Below are 25474 nucleotides of genomic sequence, written 5' to 3'. Positions count from 1 at the left end.
TTTAACATGTTTTTGGGAAAACATCATAGGTATCTCTTGACCTTTGACCCCTGACTTTTGAACTTTGACCCCTGACCCCTCACCCCTGAACTTTGACCTTTGACCCCTCTAAAAAACGTTTATCTCACGTTTGTACAGTCTCTATATGGTTTATTCTATATAAATTATAGACTCAAATAAAGGACTCTTTAACACAAGTTGTTTCTGTTATATTTCTTTATTTCTTACTCTCATTAAGCAAATACAATAAAACGTACTTTATTACAACTGTTTAGATAAGTTAACATTAAAAATTAACTGGAACATTAAAGTAAAAATAGACGTAAGAAGAGAAGTTGTTAAACGTATGAAGAGAAGTTGTTAGACGTAAGGAGAGAAGTTGTTAGAAGTATGAAGAGAAGTAAATTAGACGTATGAAGAGAAGTTGTTAGACGTATGAAGAAAAGTTGTTAGACGTATGAAGAGAAGTAAATTAGACGTATGAAGAGAAGTTGTTAGACGTATGGAGAGAAGTTGTTAGAAGTATGAAGAGAAGTAAATTAGACGTATGAAGAGAAGTTGTTAGACGTATGGAGAGAAGTTGTTAGACGTATTGAGAGAAGTTGTCAGACGTATGAAGAGAAGTAAATTAGACGTATGAAGAGAAGTACATCAGACGTAAGAAGAGAAGTTGTTAGACGTATTGAGAGAAGTTGTCAGACGTATGAAGAGAAGTAAATTAGACGTATGAATAGAAGTTGTTAGACGTATGAAGAGAAGTAAATTAGACGTATGAACAGAAGTTGTTAGACGTATGGAGAGAAGTTGTTAGACGTATGGAGAGAAGTTGTTAGACGTATGAAGAGAAGTAAATTAGACGTATGTAGAGAAGTTGTTAGACGTATGGAGAGAAATTGTCAGACGTATGAAGAGAAGTTGTTAGACGTATGGAGAGAAGTTGTTAGACGTATTGAGAGAAATTGTCAGACGTATGAAGAGAAGTTGTTAGACATGCAGAGAAGTTGTTAGAAGTATGAAGTGAAGTAAATTAGACGTATGACGAGAAGTTGTTAGACGTATTGAGAGAAGTTGTCAGACGTATGAAGAGAAGTTGTTAGACGTATGAAGAGGAGTTGTTAGACATAACGAGAGAAGTTGTCAGACGTATGAAGAGAAGTAAATTAGACGTATGAAGAGAAGTTGTTAGACGTATTGAGAGAAGTTGTTAGACGTATGAAGAGAAGTTGTTAGACGTATGGAGAGAAGTTGTTAGACGTATGGAGAGAAGTTGTTAGACGTATGAACAGAAGTTGTTAGACGTATGGAGAGAAGTTGTTAGACGTATGAAGAGAAGTTGTTAGACGTATGAACAGAAGTTGTTAGACGTATGGAGAGAAGTTGTTAGAAGTATGAAGAGAAGTAAATTAGACGTAAGAAGGGAAGTTGTTAGACGTATTGAGAGAAGTTGTTAGACGTATGAAGAGAAGTTGTTAGACGTATGGAGAGAAGTTGTTAGAAGTATGAAGAGAAGTACATTAGACGTATGAAGAGAAGTTGTTAGACGTATTGAGAGAAGTTGTTAGACGTATGAAGAGAAGTTGTTAGACGTATGAACAGAAGTTGTTAGACGTATGGAGAGAAGTTGTTAGAAGTATGAAGAGAAGTAAATTAGACGTAAGAAGGGAAGTTGCTAGACGTATGGAGAGAAGATATCAGATGTAAGGAGAGAAGTTGTTAGACGTATGAACAGAAGTGAATTACCATGAGAAGGGAAGTTGAGGTTTGATGTTAAGCATTTGTCCACGATAAAGTGAAAGCAGTCTTTTCATTACAAGAATCTGTACAAGATGACTCCATTGATCCTTGGTCTTCTCAGTTCTTTGAAGTAAGCTCCATGATGGCGCATAAAGATTGTACCCATGGTCCTGTAAAGACAAAAGACAAAGATATATATATACAGTTACAAAAAAATCAAATTCGAATCAGAGATCGGATAGTATGTTTTACTCAAGTGTATTACTTGACACGAGAGAAGTGGTAGTTAATTGTGTAAAGAAAAGTGAATAAGACGTATGGAGAAAAGTGGTACTTAGACGTATGGAGAGCAGTTGTTAGACTTGTTTAGAGAAGCGAATTAGACATATGGAGAGAAGTTGTCAGACAGATGAAGAGAAGTGAATTAGATGTAAGGAGAGAAGTTGTCAGACGTAAGGAGAGAAGTTGTAAGACGTAAGAAGAGAAGTAAATTAGACGTAACAAGAGAAGTTGCTAGACGTATGGAGAGAAGTTGTTAGACGTAGGGAGAGAAGTTGTTAGACGAATAAAGAGAAGTAAATTAGATGTAAAAGGGAAGTTGTTAGACGTAAGGAGAGAAGTTGTCAGACAAAAGGAGAGAAGTTGTTCGGCGTATGGAGAGAAGTTGTTAGACGAATGGAAAGAAGTTGTCAGAAGAGAAGTGAATTAGACATAAGAAGAGAAGTTGTTAGAGGTATGGAGAGAAGTTGTCAGACATAAGGAGACATGTTGTTAGATGTATGAAGAGAGGTGAATTAGACGTAAGAAGGGAAGTATTAGACGTATGGACAGAAGTTGTCAGACGTAAGGAGAGAAGTTGTAAGGGACCATGGATAAACTATGTCACAGGAACGACCACGTCGCGACGCGTTCCTTCGCGTGACAAATTGAACAAAAGAAAATCTACGGAGTGGAACGCGTTCTTCTCAACCACCGGGTCTTGAGGAAGACCCACTGTATAACAAAGGAACAATGGTGAGGCCGAAAACCACTGTGTAGTTATAATCGGCTTATCTGGGTAGATATAAACCCAAGTTGTTTCCACTCCAATTTACATAAACTGTCGTTTCAATAAATAAACAACAACCAAAGATCCATGTAAATTATAATAACTGTGTCTCCGGTCTAGTTTATATTTTGACTAGTTTTTTTTTAAGTTACAAAAAGATCCTAGCCCTTTTCACGCAATAAGTCAAAACACAACCGCATATTAAAAAATATAAAATATTGCGTTTTTGCACGACCGCCATGCAAAATAATCCCCCAAAATACAACAGAATAAAACAAAATCAAAAGGAAAAACATCTTACATTAAACAGTAAAACTATACTTTTTTTTGTACATCCAAGGTATCCAAAATGTTTCATGTTTGAACAATGAAGCCAACACGTTATGTAGTTTTTCTTAAACACGCTAAATATTCCCAAGGAACTGCTGAAAATTCACCACGTTGTTGACATGCCCAAGGTACCAGCAACGGCGCCAATGTTGTACGCTGGTTAGTATTGCAATTTTCGGACACCAGATTCTCCCGAAAGTCTTAATCTCAAGGCGGTTGTAACTAATTTCGTAAACTGTTGCGCAAATTTTCCAACGAAGGGCGGCTCTCCCGCTATATCACATTGTTTAGGAAAGCCCTCTAGCGTTCAATGTTTCTTGCATTATAGTTCGCTGCACGCAAAGTAACAAGACTACTAGGCCTGAATATTGAAAACACTGTGTGTGAGTGTGTCGCTGGATATAGTGTGTTTGTGTACTACGATTTAATTTTGCGTTGTGTTTTGTGTGATTGCGAGCCGGTCAGCATGATTTTGCGGTACCTTTATGAACAAATCGTGTAAGTGTAAGCATCTCTGTAAACACAGGTCCTAATGTAATAATTAGATGTAGATACAAAATAAGTTGGCGATGATTTCAAATTTAAAAATAATAGTCACCACTTCAACTTGTTATGGCAGTACCATATTATTGTATTGGCTTTGGCAAACTCGAGGGTTGGCTGTACATGGACATCTCCAACCCATTGTCTGGTGTATACCTGAGCTAGACCGCAAACACTAATCCTTCACCCCTTCGTGGCTTACTCGCGAGCTGCCTTGTCCATGTAATCTGAACAACAAAAGGCACCAACAACAAAAGGCACCAACAATAGAGTTCGATAATGAGGGACCTTAAAAATCAGTGAAGCGCTTAATCCATCTTGGGACGGGCGCGTGACAATTTTGGGACGGACTCGTTCTAGAACGAGTCTGACCGCGGGCGGCCGCGTTCTTAATTTATCCATGGTCCCTAAGATGTATGAAGAGAAGTGAATTAGACGTAAGAAGAGAAGTTGTTAGACGTACGGAGAGAAGTTGTCAGACGTAAGGAGACATGTTGTTAGACGTATGAAGAGAGGTGAATTAGACGTAAGAGGGGAAGTTGTTAGAAGTATGGACAGAAGTTGTCAGACACAAGGAAGAGAAGTGAATTAGACGTAAGGAGAGAAGTCGATAGATGTATGGATAGAGTTGTCAGACGTATGAAGAAAAGTGAATGTTAGATGTAAGAAGAGAAGTGGTAGTTAGATGCATGGAGAGGAGTTATTTAGACGTATGGAGAGAAGTGGTTGTTAGACATGAATTTGAAGGGAAGTTGAAGATTACCATGTGAAGGGAAAGTTGTAGTTTGACGCTAAAGCAGTCTTTTCATTACAAGAATCTGTACAAGATGACTCCATTGATCCTTGGTCTTCTCAGTTCTTTAATGTTAGCTCCATGATGGTGCAAGAAGATTGTACCCATGGTCCTGTAAAGACAAAAGATAAAGATATATGTACGGTTACAAAAAAGTCTACTTCGAATCCAAGATTTGATAGTATGTCTACTCGAGTGTATTACTTGCTTGACATGTTGATGTAGAACTCAAGTATTTTGATCAAAGTTAAATGTTGATAATAGCTGGTCAAAAAAAAAAAGGTTTAATAAGTTTCAGTAAAGTGTTTTTTGTACACTTTAGGTTTCAAAAACAACTTCCAGTTTTCATAACAATTGTGTCTTCCTCCTACAAGCTTTGTGAGATGACTGTCATCTTAGTGTAAAGGTGAAAACAAATGTAATGAGCTTTTTGTTAAGCTGCTAACGAGCCCAGCCTCTGCCTGCCAACGAGCCCAACCTCTGCCTGCCAACGAGCCCAGCCTCTGCCTGCCAACGAGCCCAGCCTCTGCCTGCCAACGAGCCAAGCCTCTGCCTACCCACGGACCCAGCCTCTGCCTGCCCTCAAGCCAAGCCTCTGCCTGCCCTCGAGCCAAGCCTCTGCTTGCTCAAGAGCCCAGCCTCTGCCTGCCCCGAGAGCCCAGCCTCTGCCTGCCCGAGAGCCCAGCCTCTGCCTGCCGCGAAAGCCCAGCCTCTGCCTGCCCGAGAGCCCAGCCTCTGCCTGCCCGAGAGCCCAGCCTCTGCCTGCCCGAGAGCCCAGCCTCTGCCTGCTCGAAAGCTCAGCCTCTGCCTGCCCCGAGAGACCAGCCTCTGCCTGCCGGAGAGCCCAGCCTCTGCTTGCTCGAGTGCCCAGCCTCTGCCTACTCACGAGCCCAGCCTCTGCCTGCCAACGAGCCCAGCCTCTGCCTGCCCAAGAGCCCAGCCTCTGCCTGCCAACGAGCCAAGCCTTTGCCTGCCACCGAGCCCAGCCTCTGCCTGCCAACGAGCCTAGCCTCTGCCTGCCCTTGACCAAGCCTCTGCCTACCCTCGAACCAAGCCTCTGCTTGCTCGAGAGCCCAGCCTCTGCCTGCCCGAGAGCCCAGCCTCTGCCTGCCCGAGAGCCCAGCCTCTGCCTGCCCGAGAGCCCAGCCTCTGCCTGCCCCGAAAGCCCAGCCTCTGCCTGCTCAAGAACCCAGCCTCTGCCTGCCCGAAAGCCCAGCCTCTGCCTGCTCGAGAGCCTAGCCTCTGCCTGCCCACGAGTCCCAAAAAAAAAAAGAGACCAGCCTCTGCCTGCCAGAGAGCCCAGCCTCTGCTTGTTCGAGTGCCCAGCCTCTGCCTACTCACGAGCCCAGCCTCTGCCTGCCAACGAGCCCAGCCTCTGCCTGCCCAAGAGCCCAGCCTCTGCCTGCCAACGAGCCAAGCCTTTGCCTGCCACCGAGCCCAGCCTCTGCCTGCCAACGAGCCCAGCCTCTGCCTGCCCTCGACCAAGCCTCTGCCTACCCTCGAGCCAAGCCTCTGCTTGCTCGAGAGCCCAGCCTCTGCCTGCCCGAGAGCCCAGCCTCTGCCTGCCCGAGAGCCCAGCCTCTGCCTGCCCGAGAGCCCAGCCTCTGCCTGCCCCGAAAGCCCAGCCTCTGCCTGCTCAAGAACCCAGCCTCTGCCTGCCCGAAAGCCCAGCCTCTGCCTGCTCGAGAGCCTAGCCTCTGCCTGCCCACGAGTCCAACAAAAAAAAGAGACCAGCCTCTGCCTGCCGGAGAGCCCAGCCTCTGCTTGTTTCGAGTGCCCAGCCTCTGCCTACTCACGAGCCCAGCCTCTGCCTGCCAACGAGCCCAGCCTCTGCCTGCCCAAGAGCCCAGCCTCTGCCTGCCAACGAGCCAAGCCTTTGCCTGCCACTGAGCCCAGCCTCTGCCTGCCAACGAGCCCAGCCTCTGCCTGCCCTCGACCAAGCCTCTGCCTACCCTCGAGCCAAGCCTCTGCTTGCTCGAGAGCCCAGCCTCTGCCTGCCCGAGAGCCCAGCCTCTGCCTGCCCGAGAGCCCAGCCTCTGCCTGCCCGAGAGCCCAGCCTCTGCCTGCCCCGAAAGCCCAGCCTCTGCCTGCTCAAGAACCCAGCCTCTGCCTGCCCGAAAGCCCAGCCTCTGCCTGCTCAAGAGCCTAGCCTCTGCCTGCCCACGAGTCCAACAAAAAAACTAAATGCTTTTAAAACTTTTTCTTTTTGTGTAAATGTGGAAAAAAATGACTTTTGGGAACAAAAATTGTTTTGTTGTGTTCTCCAATAGTTTTTTTTATAAAAACGTACCTTGCACCAATGGTTCTTGTATAACAGTCCAACTTTGTTGTCCTTACTGCAGAGATGGCCATTCAGACTGAAAAACTGGCCGACATCTTCTCAGTTCTCAATAGTCAGCTCCATGATGGCTCAAAAAGATTGTACCCATGGTCCTGAAAAGACAAAAGTTAAAGATATATGTACGGTTACAAAAAAGTCTACTTCGAATCGAAGATTGGATAGAATGTTTGCTCAAGTGAATAGCTTGACATGTTCATGTAGAACTCAAGCATTTTGATCAAGCGTCTATAAAAGCTGGTCTAAAAAACAAGTTTGATAAGTTTCGGTAAAGTGTTTTTTGTACACTTTAGGTTTCAAAAACAACTCCCGGTTTTCATAACAATTGTGTCTTCCTCCTACAAGCTTTGTGAACTTTCTCTGCTTTATGATATTATCATTTAAAGAGAAGACTTACACCGGGTTTAGTGCTCTTCAAATGAATGGCAATAAAAAGCTTTGGCAGCAGCCAACCTACAGCATTTTAGAAACATTTCAATTTGAGGATATGTGGGTTTTTAAAAAGACATCACCTTTTATGCCCCTAAATATTAAATGTTAGAAGCCTTACTGCAGTGTTTCTCAGATTGTCCTTTTAGGTACAATTCTTCCTATGTGAACATATTCGCTCTGAATTTTGGATAGTACCTACAAAAAACCTCGACCAACGTCTCAATTAGAATGTTCAGATGTTGGTTTTATGTTGAACAATGGAACAGGTTTCAAAAAAGGACATTTTAATTTTATTACAATGGCTGTGTGTTCTATTGATTAAGGTCACCGTGATACAAAACGCTTTGTATATCAGTAGACAGTTGTACAAAGCTTCTAGGTAGTGGAGTTGCAATTAAAAGTTGCTGTGTACTGGATATTTTTACAATAAGAAAAAACATGAGAACTGCTGAAAATTTACCTCGATAGATAGTATCCATGGAAGCCTGGGATCTGCCTTAGCTGGATTGGATCAAGGTTTCATGATGGCTGATGATTCCGTCCAGCAGTGGCTGTAAAGACAATGGATAATAGATAACAAAGAATCAAGTCGAGTCCAAAGACAGGATGGGGTAGTAACAGTTGTATGCTTTAAGTTTAAGTGTCCTTTGATATATGCTCAGGAAAAAACTATATGTTGACGTATCGTTACATTGGCAAATTTTGCATGGCTGGAGAACATTAACTTAAGCACTGCACAGCATGAGCTTTCAAGCTTTGAGACGGCAAAGAATCATCTTGGGTTTTGTTTGAGAGTTGAAAACAACATAAGACTTGCAAGTTTTAAGGAAAACTTTGAAAAACATTAGCAGACGTCACAACAGAACCAAATTGTATGTTGGTAACAAGTTAGTCAAGTTTTGTGAAACTATAGGTTAGTCAAGTTTTGTGAAACTGGATATTTAGACCTGCAAATTTTCAAGGGACTGAAAAAACAGGTGCTTTGATAAACTTTAAGTGGACATCACAACAGGCTCAAGAAAAATTTAAATGTTGGTAATAGTTTAGCAAGTTTTTGTGGAAATAGAAAACAAATTTTGAAAGAGAGTTGGGACCTTACAGATTCCAACGGGGTTCAGTATCAAAGTACAAAAAAACATTAGACCTGCAAGTTTTTAACGGACTGTGCAGAATCTTTAGCAGAAATCCCAACATTGGCTGACAACTAAATTGCATGTTCAAGTATCTTTAGGTTGGCAAAATTTGCGGGGACTGGTGAACAAGTTTTGGGTACATTTAATCACTACACAGCTATGCTTTCAAAATGGCACAGAATAAACTGGGATTATTTATAGAGTTAAAAAATCATCTAACTTGCAACTCAAAAATACATGCAGAGACTGAAAATATGCTTTTGGAAACTTTTGCAGACATCCCAACAGAGGCTCATGACTAAACTTTTACGTTGACATATTATTAGGTTGAAAAGTTTTGTGGGAGTGGAGAAAAGATCTTTCGAAAATTTAAGCACAATAGCTTTCAAGAGTTACAGTACAGATTCCAACAAAGGGGGTTTGTATGAGAGTTAAAAAAAAAAATTAGACCTGCAATTTTATGAGGGACTGAACAAAAAAGTGTGTTTGATAGCTTATATGTTGGCAATGGGTAATAGATTGGTAAGTTGTGTGGGACTAAAGCTTATTTTGAGAAAAGTTATGCACTGCACAACATTAGAGAATTGAAATGTCGCAGAATCCACTGGGGTTTAGTTCAAATGGGATTCCACAAATTTTAAATGTCAGGTTTTGAAGGTACTCAAAAACCTGTTCTTCAAAAACTTTAGCAACTGACACAATGTTTGCAAATTTTCAAGGACTGCACTACATGTGCTTGGGGCAAATTTAAGAGTCGTAACCGTTTGGAGCGATTTAAGAATTTAAAATCATTAAGCAGCATTTCAACACTGAGAAGAATTCACAGTTTCAACATACCTTAGAAAGTGAAGGAGTGATGCAAAGCTGTCCCAAGTATGACAATCCAAGTTGAGCTTGATAAAAACATCTTCTCATGAAGGAAGCTTTTGTCCATGATAGATACTGCTCTTCAACCAGTAAATGACCTGCAAACAAAATAACATATAGTCATTTAAACTTGATATCAAAATGTCTTTATGCTTTGGGAAATTCATGAAACAATACAGCATCGGCTCGTTAACTATTCGAGAAGTATCATTAAAGCCTATGTTGAAGCCATGGTGGGCAGTGCTGGGCGGGCCTGCCCATGAATCACAGTTTTTGCCCAGTACTCTGAGCAAAATACATTGTGTCGCCCAGCACAGATTTAAACAAAATTGTCCACTGTGCAGTGCACAGCTGTTGATAAGCTTTTTATCTTCCAGTGTCCGCTATCCACCAATCAGATGCTCGAATGGGAGTGTGAATAAAAAGCCATAACCTACTCCTAGTTTTTATATTGCCCTCTGCGTACTGTGAGTGTCAATGCGTACAGACAGTGCAAAAACTACAGACTAAACTTTGCGCGTGTATGCTGCTTGTCGTGAAATAATGTTCCGAAATGTTAAACTTTACCATTGCATTTGTGATGTTGTCATAAAATATTACTTAAATTTATTACAGCCACCTCCTTGACTAGCAAAATGGGGACCTTAGCATTTCTAAGAAACATAACGCTCCTTTCATCCATAAACGCTTTGCTAGGCAATCTGGGGACGAAATTGACGAAAAAACTAGGCAAGTCAACGGCTATAAATACAATAAAATGGTTCAAGATTTACTAATGAAACTGTTGTTTAAGTTTAGTTGTTTCTTTGTTCCTATATTAATGAGGTCATGTTTTGGGAAATGTTATTCCCTGCACAACATCAGCTTTAGAGAGTTTAGACAGCACATAAGATAATGGGGGTTTAGTTTTAGGGTTAAAAAACACTTCATTTGAAAGATTTGAGGGGACTCAATAAGATGCTTTGGGAAACTTAAGAACACGTCACACCATTGGCTCAGAAATAAATTTTGGATGAAGTTTCAATAGGTTTGCGAGCTTTGCAGGCCTAGAAAACCTGTTTTGGGTAAGTTTATGCACCACACGACAGCTTTTATGAGTTGAAACGGCACAGACTCCACTGGGTTCAAAAACATTAACCTGCTAGTTTTCAAGGGACTCAGAGTGCTTTGGGCAATTTTAGAAGCTTAGGCTCCAAGTCTTGCGGGAATAGAGAACAAATTAATGGAAAACTTATGCACTGCACAACACTAGAGAGTTGAGATGGCACAGGCTCCACTGGGGTTTAGTTAAGAGGACTAAACCACATCACATGTACATGTACGCGTTGGGAAACTTAAGCCGCCGACACAGTTATGGCAAGTTTTCAAGGACTGCACTACATGTGCTTGGTGCAAATTTAAGAGAAGTCACCATCTGGAGCACTTTAAGAATTTAAAATCATTTTACGGTGCTTCAACATACCTTAGAAAGTGAAGGAGTGATGCAAAGCTGTCCGAAATATGGCAATCAAAGTTGAGCTCGATTAAAACATCTTTTCATGAAGGAATGCTTTTGTCCATGATAGATACTGCTCTTCAACCAGTGAATGACCTGCAAACAAAATAATAAACATTGTCATAAACATGTTAACAAAAGTCATCATGCTTGAGGAATATTTAAGAAACACAACAAAATCAGCTTGTTAACAATTTGAGAGTTCAAATATCATAAGAGCCCAAAACATTCAGGGACTAGACAACTTGAGCCTCAAAGAAAACCAAAACAGCAAAGCATTTCAGAGACTTCACAACATCAACTTGCGAGAGTTGAGACGGCACAGAATCCACTCGGGTCTAGTTTGAGAGTTAAAAAATTAACAGACTTACAATTTTGTTTAAGGACTCAAAAAAATATGCAATTGTGACTTGGACATGACAACATTGGCCCATTACTAAATTGTATATGGAAATATCAGAGGTTGGCGGGACTGGGAAACGTTAAAGGAACACGTTGCCTTGGATCGGACGAGTTGGTCGTTGAAAAGCGTTTGAAACCCTTTGTTATGAAATGCATATGGTTAGATAGATAATTCAATAGTAGAATATAATGATCCACACAAATTTGCCTCGAAATTGCGTGGTTTTTCCTTCTAACTTTGCGAACTAACACGGTCGGCCATTTATGGGAGTCAAAAATTTGACTCGCATAAATGGCCGACCATGTTAGTAGCTGAGGTAAAAGGAAAACCACGCAAATTCGAGGCATACTTGTTGAGATCATTGTTTCCTACTTTTAAAACATCTTTCTAACCATGTACGTTTTATATCAAACGGTTACTAGCACTTTTTATAGACCAACTCGTCCGATCCAAGGCAACGTGTTCCTTTAAGCACTGCATGCACAGCAACACTTTAGGAGATTAGACCGACACAGAATCCACTGGGTTTCAGTTTTAGAGTAGATTTTTTTTTTTATATTTGCGAGTGTGTAAAGAAATCAAAAACATTGGCTTTTGAAAACTTTAGCAGACATCACAACATAAATTGTAGGCTCAGGAATACATTGTATGTTGGTAAAAGGTTGGCAAGTTTCGTGTGACTGGACAATATCCTTTCAAAAAGTGTAAGCACTGCACAACATCAGCTTTAAAGAATTGAGACGGTACAGATTCCAATGGGGGTTAAGTTAGACCAGCAAGTTTTTAATCGACTGAAGAAAACATACCAATTTGGGAAACTTTAGCAGATGTCACAGCATCGGCTCAGTAATAAATTTTTCCTGGAAGTATCATAAGGTTGACAATTTTTGTGGGACTTGAGAACAAGTTTTGAGAAAATTGTGCACAGCACAACATTATAAAGTTGAGAAGGCACCGAATCCCCTTGAGAGATCAAATAAAATTATAATTTCAGTCGACACCATGTTGGCAAGTTTTCAAGAATTGTACTACATGTGCTTCAGGCAAATTTAAGAGGCGTCACCACCTGGAGCAATTGAACGGTTGATATTTATTGCACAGGGTTTCAACATACCTTAGAAAAGGAAAGAGTGATGCAAAGCTGTCCCAAATATGACAATCCAAGTTGAGCTTGATAAAAACATCTTCTCACGAAGGAAGCTTTGTCCATGATAGATACTGCACTTCAACCAGTGAATAACCTGCAAATCAAATAACATACACTGTCGTAAACATTTCATCAAATGTCAACATGCTTGGGGAAAATTTTCAGAAACAATACAACAGCATATTTACAATGGGTGCGTTCGTTTAGCTTCCCTGGGTCGACCCCGGCCTTCCCCTGGTGCGTTCGAATAGCTTTGACGTCATTCCAGGGGCTCACCCGGGTCAGCCCCCAGTGACCTGCTTGTGGAGTGCAGGTCACTTGGGGCTGGCCCCAGGTGCATGACTTCAATACGAGAGCGGTGAGTGATCAGGGGCTCACCCGAGTGAGCACCGCGGGGTAGACCTAGGGAAGCTAATCGAACGCACCCAATATGAGAACTCAAATATCATTAGGGCAACAAAATATTCAGCGACTAGACACCATGAGCCTCAAGGAAAACCAAAACAACCACAACATTTTAAGACTGGTCAACATCAGCTTTTGAGAGTGGAGACGGCACATAATCCACTGAGTTTCAGTTCGAGAATAAAAAAACACCTGACCTGCCGTTTTTTTAAGGGACTCAGAAACATGTGATTTGGAAAACTTTAGCAGACATCGCAACATTGGCGCAGGACTAAATTGTTTATTGAATTATCATGAAGTTTGAAATTTTTCCAGAACTGAATGTTTGGGGAAAATTTAAGAACTTCACAGCAAGACTTTCAAGTGTTGAAATGGCACAGAAAACTAATTCACTGAACAGCAAAAAAGCTGTAGAGCATACACAGGGCACATATTCCATTTGTGTTCAGTTTCAGAGTTCACAAAATATTAGACCGGCAGGTTTTTAGACAACTAACAACAGTGTTCTTTGGAAAACTTAAGCAGATGTCACAATATTGGCTCAGGAAGGCACTGAATTTTGGAGGTAGGTTGGTTAGTTTTTGAAGGGCTAAAGAACATGCTTTGGGAAATATATTCACTGAACAACATCAGCTTTAGAGAGTTGAGACGACACTAACATTAATAGGGTTTAGTTTAAGGGTTAAAAAACCACTACATTTGCAAGTTTTAAGGGAATTGAAAAGGGTGCTTTGGGAAACTTTAAAAGACGTCACAGCATTGGCTCAGGAATAAATTGTGGATGAAGTATCAATAGGTTTGCAAGCTTCGCAGGGAGTTGAAACGGCACAGAATCCACTTGGTTAAAAAAAAAAAAAACTATAAGTTTTTAAGGGACTCAAACAAAATGTGCTTTGGGAAACTTTAGAAGCTAAGGTTGGCTGATTTTGCGGGACTGGAGAACAAATTTATGGAAAACTTATGAACTGCACAACATTCTAGAGTTGAGATACCACAGAATCCACTGGGGTTTAATATAACGGACTCAAAAACATAAGCTTTGGGAAAATTTAGCAGCCAACAAAACAATGCAAGTTTTCAAAGAATCAAACTCAAATGCTTGGACCAAAATTAAGAGACGTCACAATCTGGAGTGATTTAAGAGTTGAAAATCATTGCACAGGGTTTCAACACTAAAAAGAATGCACAGTTTCAACATACCTTAGAAAAGTAAGGAGTGATGCAAAGCTGTCCCAAATATGACAATCCAAGTTGAGCTTGATAAAACATCTTCTCATGAAGGAAGCTTTTGTCCATGATAGATTCTGCACTTCAACCAGTGAATAACCTGCAAACAAAATAACATACAGCCATTTAAACTTGTCATCAAAATGTCTGTATGCTTTGGGAAATTCATGAAACAATACAGCATCGGCTCGTTAACTATTCGAGAAGTATCATTAAAGCCTATGTTGTAGCCATGGTTGGCAGTGCTGAGCGGGCCTGCCCAAGACTCACAATTTTTGCCCAGCACTCTGAGCAAAATACATTGTGTCGCCCAGCACAGATTTAAAAAATAGTCCACTGTGCAGTGCACAGCTGTTGATAAGCTTTTTATCTTGCAGTATCCGCTAATCCACCAACCAGAGTGTGAATAAAAAGCTTTATCTTCAAGTACGCACTAATCCACCAATCAGAATTGCAGAATGGAGTGGTGATAAAAACCTATATTGCACGGCTAATATCACTACATGTACCTGCGTCTTGTGTGTTCTATGTCACGTGCCAAGTTTGCCTGAAGATAAATACGTTATCACACGCGCGCTCGTGGCAAATATAGAATGTCTGCGTCCTATATTCAACTCAGACTTCGTCACCGTTGGAAACTTGACGCAGAAATATTTTTTTTTGAATTCCACTTGCGCTTGTGTGATAACTTATAATAACTTACTCCCAGTTTTTATATTGCACTCTGTGTATTGTGAGTGTCAATGCTTCATGCTCCGCATACATACAGTGCAAAAATAACTTTCTAAACTTTGCGCGTGCATGCTGCTCGTCGTGAAATACTGTTCCGAAATGTTTAATTTTACCATTGCATGTGTGGCACTTGTCATAAAAAAAATCACTTAAATTCATTATGGCCAACTACTTGATTAGCAAAATGGCGTACCTAAGCACTTCTAAGAAACTTGACGCTCCTTTCATGCGTATACGCTTTGCTAGTCATTCTGCGAACAAAGTTGCCAGAAAACTAGGCAAGTCAACGTCTATAAATACAATAAATGGTTCTTGAGTTTCTAATGAAGTCGTTGTTTAAGTTTAGTTGTTTCTTTGTTTCTTCATAAATAATATCATGTTTTAGGAAAATTTAAGCACTGCACAGAATCAGTTTCAAGCGTTAAGACGGCACAAACTTTTCTGGGGTTTAATGTCAGAGTTAAAAAACTATAGACTTGCAAATGTTTAAAAACACCATTAGACTTAAAAGTTTGAGAGGTATTCAGAACAGAGGCTCAGGGAATTTTTGTATGTTAAAGTATTACTAGGTTGGTGAGTTTTTAAGGTTTGGAGAACAAGTTTATGGAAAAATTGTGTAACTGTACAACATTCAAGAGTTCATATGGCACACAATCCACTTGGGTTCAGTTTGAGAGTTAAACAAAAAAAAAGAGGTTTTTAAGGGACTCAAAATCATTTGCTTTGGGAAACTTAAACAGACCGGCGACACAATGTACATGTACATTCGCTTCTGCCAAATTTAAGAGATGTCACCATCTGAAGCAATTTAAGAGTTGAAAATCATTGCACAAGTTTTGACGATTAAGAAGAATTCACATGTTTCAACATACCTTTAGAAAAGGAAGGATTGATGCAAAGCTGTCCTATAAATGACAATCCCAGTTGAACTTGATAAAACCATCTTCCCATGAAGGAAGCTTTCGTCCATGATAGATACTGCTCTTCAACCAGTGAATAACCTGCAAACAAAATAACATACACTGTCATTAACATTTCATCAAATGTCAACATGCTTGGGGAAAATTTAAGAAACAGTACAACAGCTCATTAACAATTTGAGAGTTCAAATATCATTAGAGCCCTAATCATTCAGGAACTAGACAACATAAGCCTCAAGGAAAACCGAAAAGTCCACAGCATTTTAGAGACTGGACAACATCAGCCTTCGAGAGTTGAGACAGCACATAATGAAGAGTAACAAAAACCATTTGAACCGCAGGTTTTTTTAGGGACTCAGAAACATGCACTTATGGAAACTTTAGCAGTCATTGCAACATTGGCGCAGGACTAAATTGTTTATTGAATTATCATGAAGTGTGAAATTTTGTCCAGGACTGAAGACATGTTTGGGGAAAATTTAAGAACCACACAGCAACGCTGGCACACAAAACTTATTCACTGAATAGTAAAGCTTTAAGGCATTGAGATGTCAGATTCCATTTGTGTTCAGTTTTAGAGTTTGAATAACATTAGACATGCCGGTTTTTAAAGGACTCAAAGATGTGTTCTTTGGAAAACTTGAGCAGATGACACAATATTGGCTCAGGAATGAACTGTATTTTGGAAATAGGTTGGTTAGTTTTTGAAGGGCTAGAGAACATGCTTTGGGAAATATATTCATTGAAGAACATCAGATTTAGAGAGTTGAGACAGCACAGAATATAATAGGGTTTAGTTTAAGGGTTAAAAACCACTACTATATTTGCAAGTTTTAAAAAGGTGCTTTAAATAATAATAATAATAATAGGAAACTTAAAGGCAGTGGACACTATTGGTAATTAATCAAAATAATTATCATCATAAAACCTTTCTTGATTACGAGTAATGGGGTTGATAGTATAAAACATTGTGAGAAACAGCTCCCTCTGAAGTGACGTAGTTTTCGAGAAAGAAGTAATTTTTTTCCACAACTTTGATTTCGAGACCTCAAGTTTAGAAATCAACCATCTACACGCACACAACTTCTTGTGACAAGGGTGTTTTTTCTTTCATTATTATCTCGCAACTTCTACGACCGATTGACCTCAAATTTTCAAAGGTTTGTTATTTCATGCATATGTTGAGATACACCAAGTGAGAAGACTGGTGTATGACATTTACCAATAGTGTCCACTGTCTTTAAGAAGACATCACAGCATTGGCTCAGGAATACATGTAAATTGCGGATGAAGTATCATTAGGTTGGCAAGATTTGCAGGACTAGAAAACCTGTTTTGGGAACATTTATGCACTGCACAACAGCTTTAGAGAGTTGAAACGGCACAAAATCCACTTGGTTCAAAACAATTTAACTTGCAAGTTTTTAAGGGCTCAAACATCATGTACTTTAAGAGATGTCCCCCATATGGAGCAATTTAAGAGTTGAAATCATTGCACAGGGTTTCAACACTGTGAAGAAATCACATGTTTCAACATACCTTAGAAAAGGAAGGAGTGATGCAAAGCTGTCCCAAATATGACAATCCAAGTTGAGCTTAATATAAAACATCTTCTCATGAAGGAAGCTTTTGACCGTGATAGATACTGCTCTTCAACCAGTGAATAACCTGCAAAGAAAGAAACATTGCCATAATACATTTCATCAATTGTCATCATGCTTATAGGGAAAGTGTAAGAAACAATACAACATTGGCTCATTAACTATTTGAGAGTTCAAACATAATTAGGGTACAAAACATTCAGGGACTATAGACAACATGAGCCTCAAGGAAAACCAAAACAGCACAGCATTTTAGAGACTGGACATCATCAACTGTCGAGAGTTGAGACGGCACAGAATCCACTTGAGTTTAGTTTGAGAGCTCAAAAAACACCAGTCTTGCAATTTTTTAAGGACTGAGAACTGAAAAACATGTGCAAATGTGGTTATATGACATCGCAATAATGGCCCATGACTAAATTGTGTATGGAAATATCATAAGGTTGGCGGGACTGGGAAAAGAAGCAGTGCACAACAACATTTTCAGGAGTTGAGATGACACAGAATCCACTGGGTTTCAGTTTGAGAGTAGAAAAAAACTTTACATTTGAAAGTTTTTAAGGGAATCAAAAAACATGTGCTTGTCAAACTTCAGACGACAAAATATAGGCCAATGCTGGCAATAAATTGGCAAGTTTTGCATGACTGGAAAATAAATTGTGAAAAAAATTAAGTACTGCACAATGTCGCTATCAAGCGATGAGACGGCACAGAATCCAGTGGGGTTTAGTTTGAGAGCTCAAACAACATTAGATCAGCAAGTTTTTAAGGGACTGAGCAAAACATGTTCTTTGACGTCACAACAATGGCTCAGGACTAAATTGTACATGTACGTTAAAGTGTCATTATTTTGGCAAGTTTTGGGGGACTGGAAATAAGTCTTGGGAAAATGTATTTACTGCACAACATTGCTTTCAAGCCTTGAGATGGCACAGAATCCTCTGGGGTTTGAGACTTCAAAGACATTAGACTAAAAAACTTGTGCTTAAGGAAACAACATAAGAATGTTTAGAACCACAACATTGGCCTAACACAAAATTGTACTTTGATGGTTGAATTGTGAGTTTATGGTTAGCAAGTTTTGCAAGACTGACATGTTTTGTGACAATTCAAGCACTGCACAAGTCAGCTTTCAGGAGTTTGGCGGCAATAATCCACTGAGGTTAAATTTAGAGTTTAAAAAAAAATAGTTTTGAACAAATTTAAGAGACTCGATGCTTATCGAAACTTTGGCAGCCATCACAGGATTAGCTCATGGGGAATAAATTGTCCGCAGATGTATCATTAGGTTGGCGAACAAGTGTTGGAATAATTTAATTACTGCACAGCAACGCTTTCAAGCATTGAGACAGCTTAGAATCCACTGGGGTTTAGTTTGAGAGTTCAAAAACATTACACTTTCAAGTCTTTAAGTGACTGGAAAAAACCTGTGCTTTGGGAAACTTTAGCAAACTTCACCACACTTGCTCAGGACTTGCGGGACTAAAGACATGTTTTGAGAAAACTTATTCACTGCACTGCAACGCTTTCAAGCATAGAGATGGCACAGATTCAATTTGTGTTTAGTTTCAAGGTTAAAAAAAAAAACACTTGACCTGGCAAGTTTTTAAGGACTGAAAAAACATGTGGGTTTTGTTAGAGAGTTAAAAAACTTAAGACCTGTTTTTTTTTTGCAGACTGAAAAAAAAAGGTTAGCTTTTGGAAACATTGGCTAGTGAATAAATTGTACGTTGGTAAGAGGTAGGCAAATTTTGAGTGGCTGGACAACATATTTTTAAACAAATTAAAGGAACACGTTGCCTTGGATCGGTGGTCTTGAGTTGGTCTTTGAAAAGCGTCTGTGACCGTTTGTTATAAAATACATATGGTTAGAAATATGTTTTAAATCTAGAATACAATGATCCACACATTTTTGCCTCGAAACTGCGTGGTTTTCCTCTTTCTTTGCGAACTAACACGGTCGCCCATAAATGGCCGACCGTGTTTGTCGACAAGGTAAAAAGAAAACCACGCAATTTCAAGTGATACTTGTGTGGATCATTATACTCTACTTTTAAAATATCTTTCTAATCATATGTATTTTATAACAAACGGTTACAAACGCTTTTCAAACACCAACTCGACCGATCCAAAGCAACGTGTTCCTTTAAGCACGGCACAACATCAGCTTTCGAGAGTTAAGATGGCACAGGATCCAATGAGGTTTCAGTTTGAGAGTAGAACAATCATTAGATTTGTTAGGTTTCAATGGACATACATGTAAAAACAAGTGCTCTGGGAAACTTTAGCAGACATCAAAAGGCTCAGGACTAAATTCTACATTGAAGGACCATTATGCTGGCAAGTTTTGAGGGACTGGAAAACAAGTTTTGGTAAATTTAAACGTTGCTCTTAGGTGTTGCGATGGCACAGAATCCTCTGCGGTTTAGTTTGAGACTTCAAAAAGACTTGCAAGTTTTAAAGGAACTCAAAAACATGTGCTTTGGGAAACTGTATCAGATTTCACAACATTTTCTGAGTAAAAAATTGTGATGGATCATTAGGTTGTCAAGTTTTGCAGGACTGGAGAACATGTGTTGGGAAAATGAATGCACTGCACAACATCAGCTTTAGAGAGTTGAGACGGCACAGATGCCACTGGGTTTCAGGTTGAGAGTTAGAACCAAATCATGTGCTTTGAAAAACTTAAGCAGATGTCACAACAATGGCTCAGGAATAAATTGTATGCTAGTAAGTTTTTGAAGGACTAGTTTGGGGAAAATTTATGCACTGCACAAGAACAACTTTAGAGAGTTGAGACGGCACAGAACTAAATAGAATATAGTTTGAGAGATCAACCATTACATTTGGAAGTTTTATAGAAGTTAAAGATTTGGGAAACTTTACCAGCCAACACACAGAGGTGGCAAGTTTTCAAGGACTGCACTAAATGGCTTCAGGCAAATTGAAGAGGCGTCACCATCTGGGGCAATTTAAGAGTTTAAAATCATTAAGCAGGGTTTCAACACTAAGAAGAAATCACAGTTTCAACATACCTTGGAAAAGGAAGAAGTGATGCAAAGCTGTCCCAAATATGACAATCCAAGTTGAGCTTGATAAAAAACATCTTCTCATGAAGGAAGCTTTTGTCCGTGAAAGATACTGCTCTTCAACCAGTGAATAACCTGCAAACAAAATAATAAACATTGTCAGAAAAATTTCATCAAATGTCATAATGCTTTGGGAAAATTTAAGAAACAGTACAACATTGGCTTGTTAACAACCTAAGAGTTCAAATATCATCAGAGCCCAAAACATTCAGGGACTAGACTATGAACCTCAAGGACTAGAGTTTAAAAAAGAGTTAGGTTGGCAAAATTTGTCGGACTAGAAAATGTAATCACTGCACAGCAACGCTTTTGAGCGTTGAGACGACTTTGAATCCATTGGGTTTTAGTTTGAGAGTTCAAAAACATGAGACTTGCAAATTTTTAAAGGGACAGGAAAAGAGGTTTTGGAAAACTTTAGCAGACATCACAACATTGGTGCAGAAAATTGTACATTGAATTATCAAGTTTGATTTTTTTTTCCCGGACTAAAGACATGTTTGGGGAAAATTTAAGAACTACACAGCACCGCTTTCAAGCATTGAGACGGCACAGAATCCTCTTGGATTTAGTTTCAGAGTTCAAATAACATTAGACCTGCAGGTTTTTAAAGGACTCATAAACATGTTCTTTGGAAACTTAAAGGAACACATTGCCTTGGATCGATCGAGTTGGTCTTTGAAAAGCGTTTGAAACCATTAGTCATGAAATACAAATGGTAAGATAGATATTTTAAAAGTAAAATATAATGATCCACACAAACATGCCTCGAAACTGAACGGTTTTTCTTATACGCCGCGAGGAAACACGGTCTGCCATTTTGTGGAGTCAAAATTATGACTCAATAAAATGGCCGACCATGTTAGTTGTGTGGATCATTATGCTCTACTTTTATAATATCTTCCTAACCTTTTAAAAGTTTTTCATAACAAACAATTTCAAACGCTTTTCAAATACCAACTCGTCCGATCCAAGGCAATGTATTCCTTTAAGCAGATGTCACAACATTGGCTCAGGTTTGAAATGTATTTTGGAAATAGGTTGGTGAGTTTTTGAAGGGCTAGAAAACATGCTTTAGGAAATTTATTCACTGCAACAATATCAGCTTTAGAGAGTTGAGACGGCACATCATTTAATAGGGTTTAGTTTTAGAGTTAAAAAAACACTACATTTGAAAGTTTTTAGAGGACTTAAAAAAGAGTGCTTTAGGAAACTTTAGAAGACGTCACAGCATTTGCTCAGGAATAAATTATGGATGAAGCATCATTAGGATGGCAAGTCTTGCGGTACTAGAAAACCTGTTTTGGGAAAATTTATGCACTGCACAACAGCTTTAGGAAATTGAAACGGCACCGAATCCACTGAGTTCAAAAACATTAAACTTGCAAGTTTTTAATTGACTAAAAAAACATGTGCTTTGGGAAACCTTAGCAGACGTCACAACATTGGCTCAGGTTGGCAAATTTTGCGGGACTGGAGAACAATTTTATGGAAAATGTATGCACTGCACAACATTAGAGAGTTGAAATGGCACAAAATCCACTCGGGTTTGGTTAAAGGGACTCAAAAACACACACTTTGGGAAACTTTGGCAACCGACCAGTGTTGGCAAGCAAGGACTGTAATACATTCACTTCTGGCAATTTTAAGAGATGTCCCCCCATCTGGAGCAATTTAAGAGTTGAAATCATTGTACAGGGTTTCAACACTAAGAAGAAATCACATATTTTAACATACCTTAGAAAAAGAAGGAGTGATGCGAAGCTGTCCCAAATATGACAGTCCAAGTTGAGATTGATAAAACACATCTTCTCATGAAGGAAGCTTTTGTCCATGATAGATACTGCTCTTCAATCGGTGGATAACCTGCAAAGAAAGAACAATAAACATTATCATAAACATTTCATCAATTGTAATCATGCTTATACAGTGTTATAGGGAAAGTGTAAGAAACAATACAACATTGGCTCGTTAACTATTCGAGAGTTCAAATATTGTCCGGGCCCAAAACATTCAGGGACAAGACAACATGAGCCTCAAGGAAAACCAAAACAGCACAGCATTTTAGAGACTGGACAACATCAACTTTTGAGAGTTGAGACAACACAGAATCCACTTGGGTTTAGTTTGAGAGCTCAAAAAACACCAGACTTGCAATTTGTTTAAGGACTCAAAACTGAAAAACATGTGCAACTGTGGTTTAGACATAACAACATTGGTCAATAGCTATTGTGTATGTGGAAATATCATAAGGTTGGCGGGACTGGGAAAATTTAAGCACTGCACAACAAAACTTTTAAGAGTTCAGACGGCACAGAATCCATTTGGTTTCGGTTTGAGAGTAGGAAAAAACATTACACTTGAATTTTTTTAAGGGAATCAAAAACATGTGCTTTGTTAAACTTCAGATAACACAGGCTAATGCTGGCATAAATTGGCAAGTTTTGCATGACTTGAAAATAAATTTGGAAAAGAATTAAGTACTGCACACCGCGCTATCAAGCGATGAGACGGCACAGAATCCAATGGGCTTTAGTTTGAGAGTACAAAAAGCATTAGACCAGCAAGTTTTTAAGGGACTGAAAAAACATGTGCTTTGATGTTACAACATTGCCTCAGGACTAAATTGTACGTTTAAGTATCATTATGTTGGCAAGTTTTTGCGGGACTGGAAAAAAAGTTTTGGAAAAATGTATTCACTGCACAACATCGCTTTCAAGCGTTGAGATAGCACAGAAACCCCTGGGGTTTGAGACTCCAAAAACATTAGACTTGCAAGTTGTTAGGGGACTCAAAAACGTGTGCTTTGGGAAACAACATTCGAGCGTTTCGAATTGGCAGAGGAAAACATTGTACATTGATGGTTGCATTTTACGTTGATGGTTGGTAAGTTGAGCAGGACTGACTTGCTTTGGGACAATTCAAGCACAGCACAAGTCAGCTTTCCAGAGTTCGGCAATTAGAATCCACTGAGGTTAAAATTAGAATTTAAAAAACAATAGTTTTGAAAAATTTGAAAAAACTTGATGCTTTGAGAAACTTTGGCAGCCATCACAACATTGGCTCAGGAGGAGTAAATTGTATGCTGATGTATCATTAGGTTAGCCTTGCTCAAGGCAGTAGAATTATTCACTCCGAAAAAGACTGCCGCTGTAAAAACCCTCCCGTATACACTGTACGTTATGTGTGTAATCACATCGGACAACACAACGCCCCCGTACACTATCCGCATGCGGAGGCCGTCAGGCTGACAGCCTGGTTGGGTCTGTGTTGAAGCCACTGACTCATTATTGTAATACGCTAAAAAAGAGTTCCCTCGGTCAACTCATTACCATAACGCACGCGAAAGTCGAAACCACACTGGTCATTGGCGAATGTCATAATTATGTTGCATCACGACAGACGCTCAGCAAGCATGATAGGGTACAAAGGTTGTGATAGGAGAAGTTTGGATTGGACGTCAAAATTAATAATTCATTCTTCACATCCTGTGTTGTCTGAAAGGTCTGACAAAAGATTTAAATATTCTTGAGCTGCATATTAGCATATACGAGAGCCCCCCCCCCCCATTTTTTTTTCATTATTGAATTGTTTTTGTTCATGAAACACATTAAACCAGGAAGTTACAGACCTGACAAGGCATGCAAATGCGGATAGTGGTACGAATGCGAATGACTTGTGCACATTGGTCGTATGGCGGGCGTTGACCGATGTGACAGTGTATACGGGTGGGTCACACACTACGCCAGAGTGAATAATGTGACTGCCTAGCAAGTCTATCATTAGGTTGGCAAGTTTTGTGGGACTGGTGAACAAGTGTTGGAACAATTTTATCACTGCACAGCAACGCTTTCGAACTTGAAACGGCTTAGAATTCATTTTGAGAGGTACTGAAAAAAAAAATTGTGCTCTGGGAAACTTAAACAAACGTCACAACAGTGGCTCAGGACTAAATTGTACGGAATATTAAAACGTTAGAAATTGTTCTGGAACTGAAGACATGTTTTGAGAAAACTTATTCACTGCACTGCAAAGCTTTCAAGCATGGAGATGGCACAGATTCCATTTGTGTTTAGTTTCAGGGTTAAAAAAACACTGGACCTGCAAGTTTAAAAAGGACTGAAAAAACATGTGCTTTGGGAAACTTTAGCAAACGTCACAACTTTAGCAAACATTGAACAATAAACAGTGTATACAGGTGGGTCATGCAGTGTGACTACGCACACTACGCCGGAGTGAATATTGCGACTGCCTTGAGTAAGGCTATCATTAGGTTGGCAAGTTTTGTGGGACTGGTGAACAAGTGTTGGAGAAATTTTATCACTGCACAGCAACGCTTTCGAACTTGAAACGGCTTAGAATTCACTGGGGGTTTAGTTTGAGAGTTCAAAAACATTAGGAAAAACCTGTGCTCTGGGAAACTTAAACAAATGTCACAGCACTGGCTCAGGACTGTACATTGGAATATTGGAAGTTAAAAATTGTTCTGGGACTGAAGGCATGTTTTCAGAAAACTTATTCACTGCACTGCAACGCTTTCAAGCATGGAGATGGCACAGATTCCATTTGTGTTTAAATTCAGGGTTAAAAAAAAACACTGGACCTGGCAAGTTTTTTAGGACTGATAAAACATGTGCTTTTGGGAAACTTTACCAGATGTCGCAAAAATGTCTCATCTCACAGCTAAGACGTACATTGAAATGTTATTAAGTTGGCAAGTTTTGAAGGACTGGAAACATATTTTAAAAACCTTGAGCACTGCACAACATCAGCTTTGGAGAGTTGAGACAGCACGAACCATCTAGAGTTCAGTTTTAGAGTTCAAAAAGTTGAGACAGCACAGAATCTAAAAGGGCTTAGTTTAAAAAAGAATATTAAAGTGACCTCAAAACATGTGCTTTGTAATACTTCAGACATGACAACTCAGGATGTAGTTAGACAAGTTTTGTTTGACTGGACAACAAATTTTGAAAAAATGTAAGCTCCGCACAACAATTGCTTTAAAGAGTCGAGATAGCATAGAATCCAATGGGGTTTAGTTTGATTGTTCAAAAAGCATGACCTGCAATTTTTTCAGTCCTTTTTTCAGGGACTGAAAAAAACATTTCTTAGGGAAACTGTAGCAGATGTCATACCATTTGCTCGAAACAAATTGGTCATTGCAATATCATAAAGTTTGAATTTTTTCAGGGACTGAAGACATGTTTGGGGGGAAAAATTAAGCACTGAACAACATTAGC

At 39.6% G+C, this 25474-nt stretch overlaps 1 long non-coding RNA gene across 3 annotated transcripts in view; it reads right to left on the bottom strand.

Moving 5' to 3' along the window:
- Positions 1 to 1309: 1309 nt before the first annotated feature.
- The window catches only part of LOC117292823, a 37401-nt gene continuing 13236 nt past the window's right edge, over positions 1310 to 25474 (bottom strand). The window contains exons 4-15 of one of the 3 annotated variants that reach the window (XR_004519325.1): positions 21972 to 22100; positions 20184 to 20312; positions 17087 to 17215; positions 15500 to 15628; positions 13869 to 13995; positions 12231 to 12357; positions 10681 to 10809; positions 9189 to 9316; positions 7679 to 7769; positions 6739 to 6881; positions 4419 to 4560; positions 1310 to 1904 (exon numbers count right to left, since the gene is read on the bottom strand). This is a non-coding gene — a long non-coding RNA (uncharacterized LOC117292823). The remainder of the gene's footprint in view (positions 1905 to 4418; positions 4561 to 6738; positions 6882 to 7678; positions 7770 to 9188; positions 9317 to 10680; positions 10810 to 12230; positions 12358 to 13868; positions 13996 to 15499; positions 15629 to 17086; positions 17216 to 20183; positions 20313 to 21971; positions 22101 to 25474) is intronic. The other 2 variants (XR_004519326.1, XR_004519327.1) reach the window with 2 other exon arrangements.

The sequence above is a fragment of the Asterias rubens genome, chromosome 7 (assembly GCF_902459465.1).
Source record: "Asterias rubens chromosome 7, eAstRub1.3, whole genome shotgun sequence".
Taxonomy (NCBI): Eukaryota; Metazoa; Echinodermata; class Asteroidea; order Forcipulatida; family Asteriidae; genus Asterias; species Asterias rubens.
This window is presented reverse-complemented; position numbering and strand designations above follow the sequence as displayed.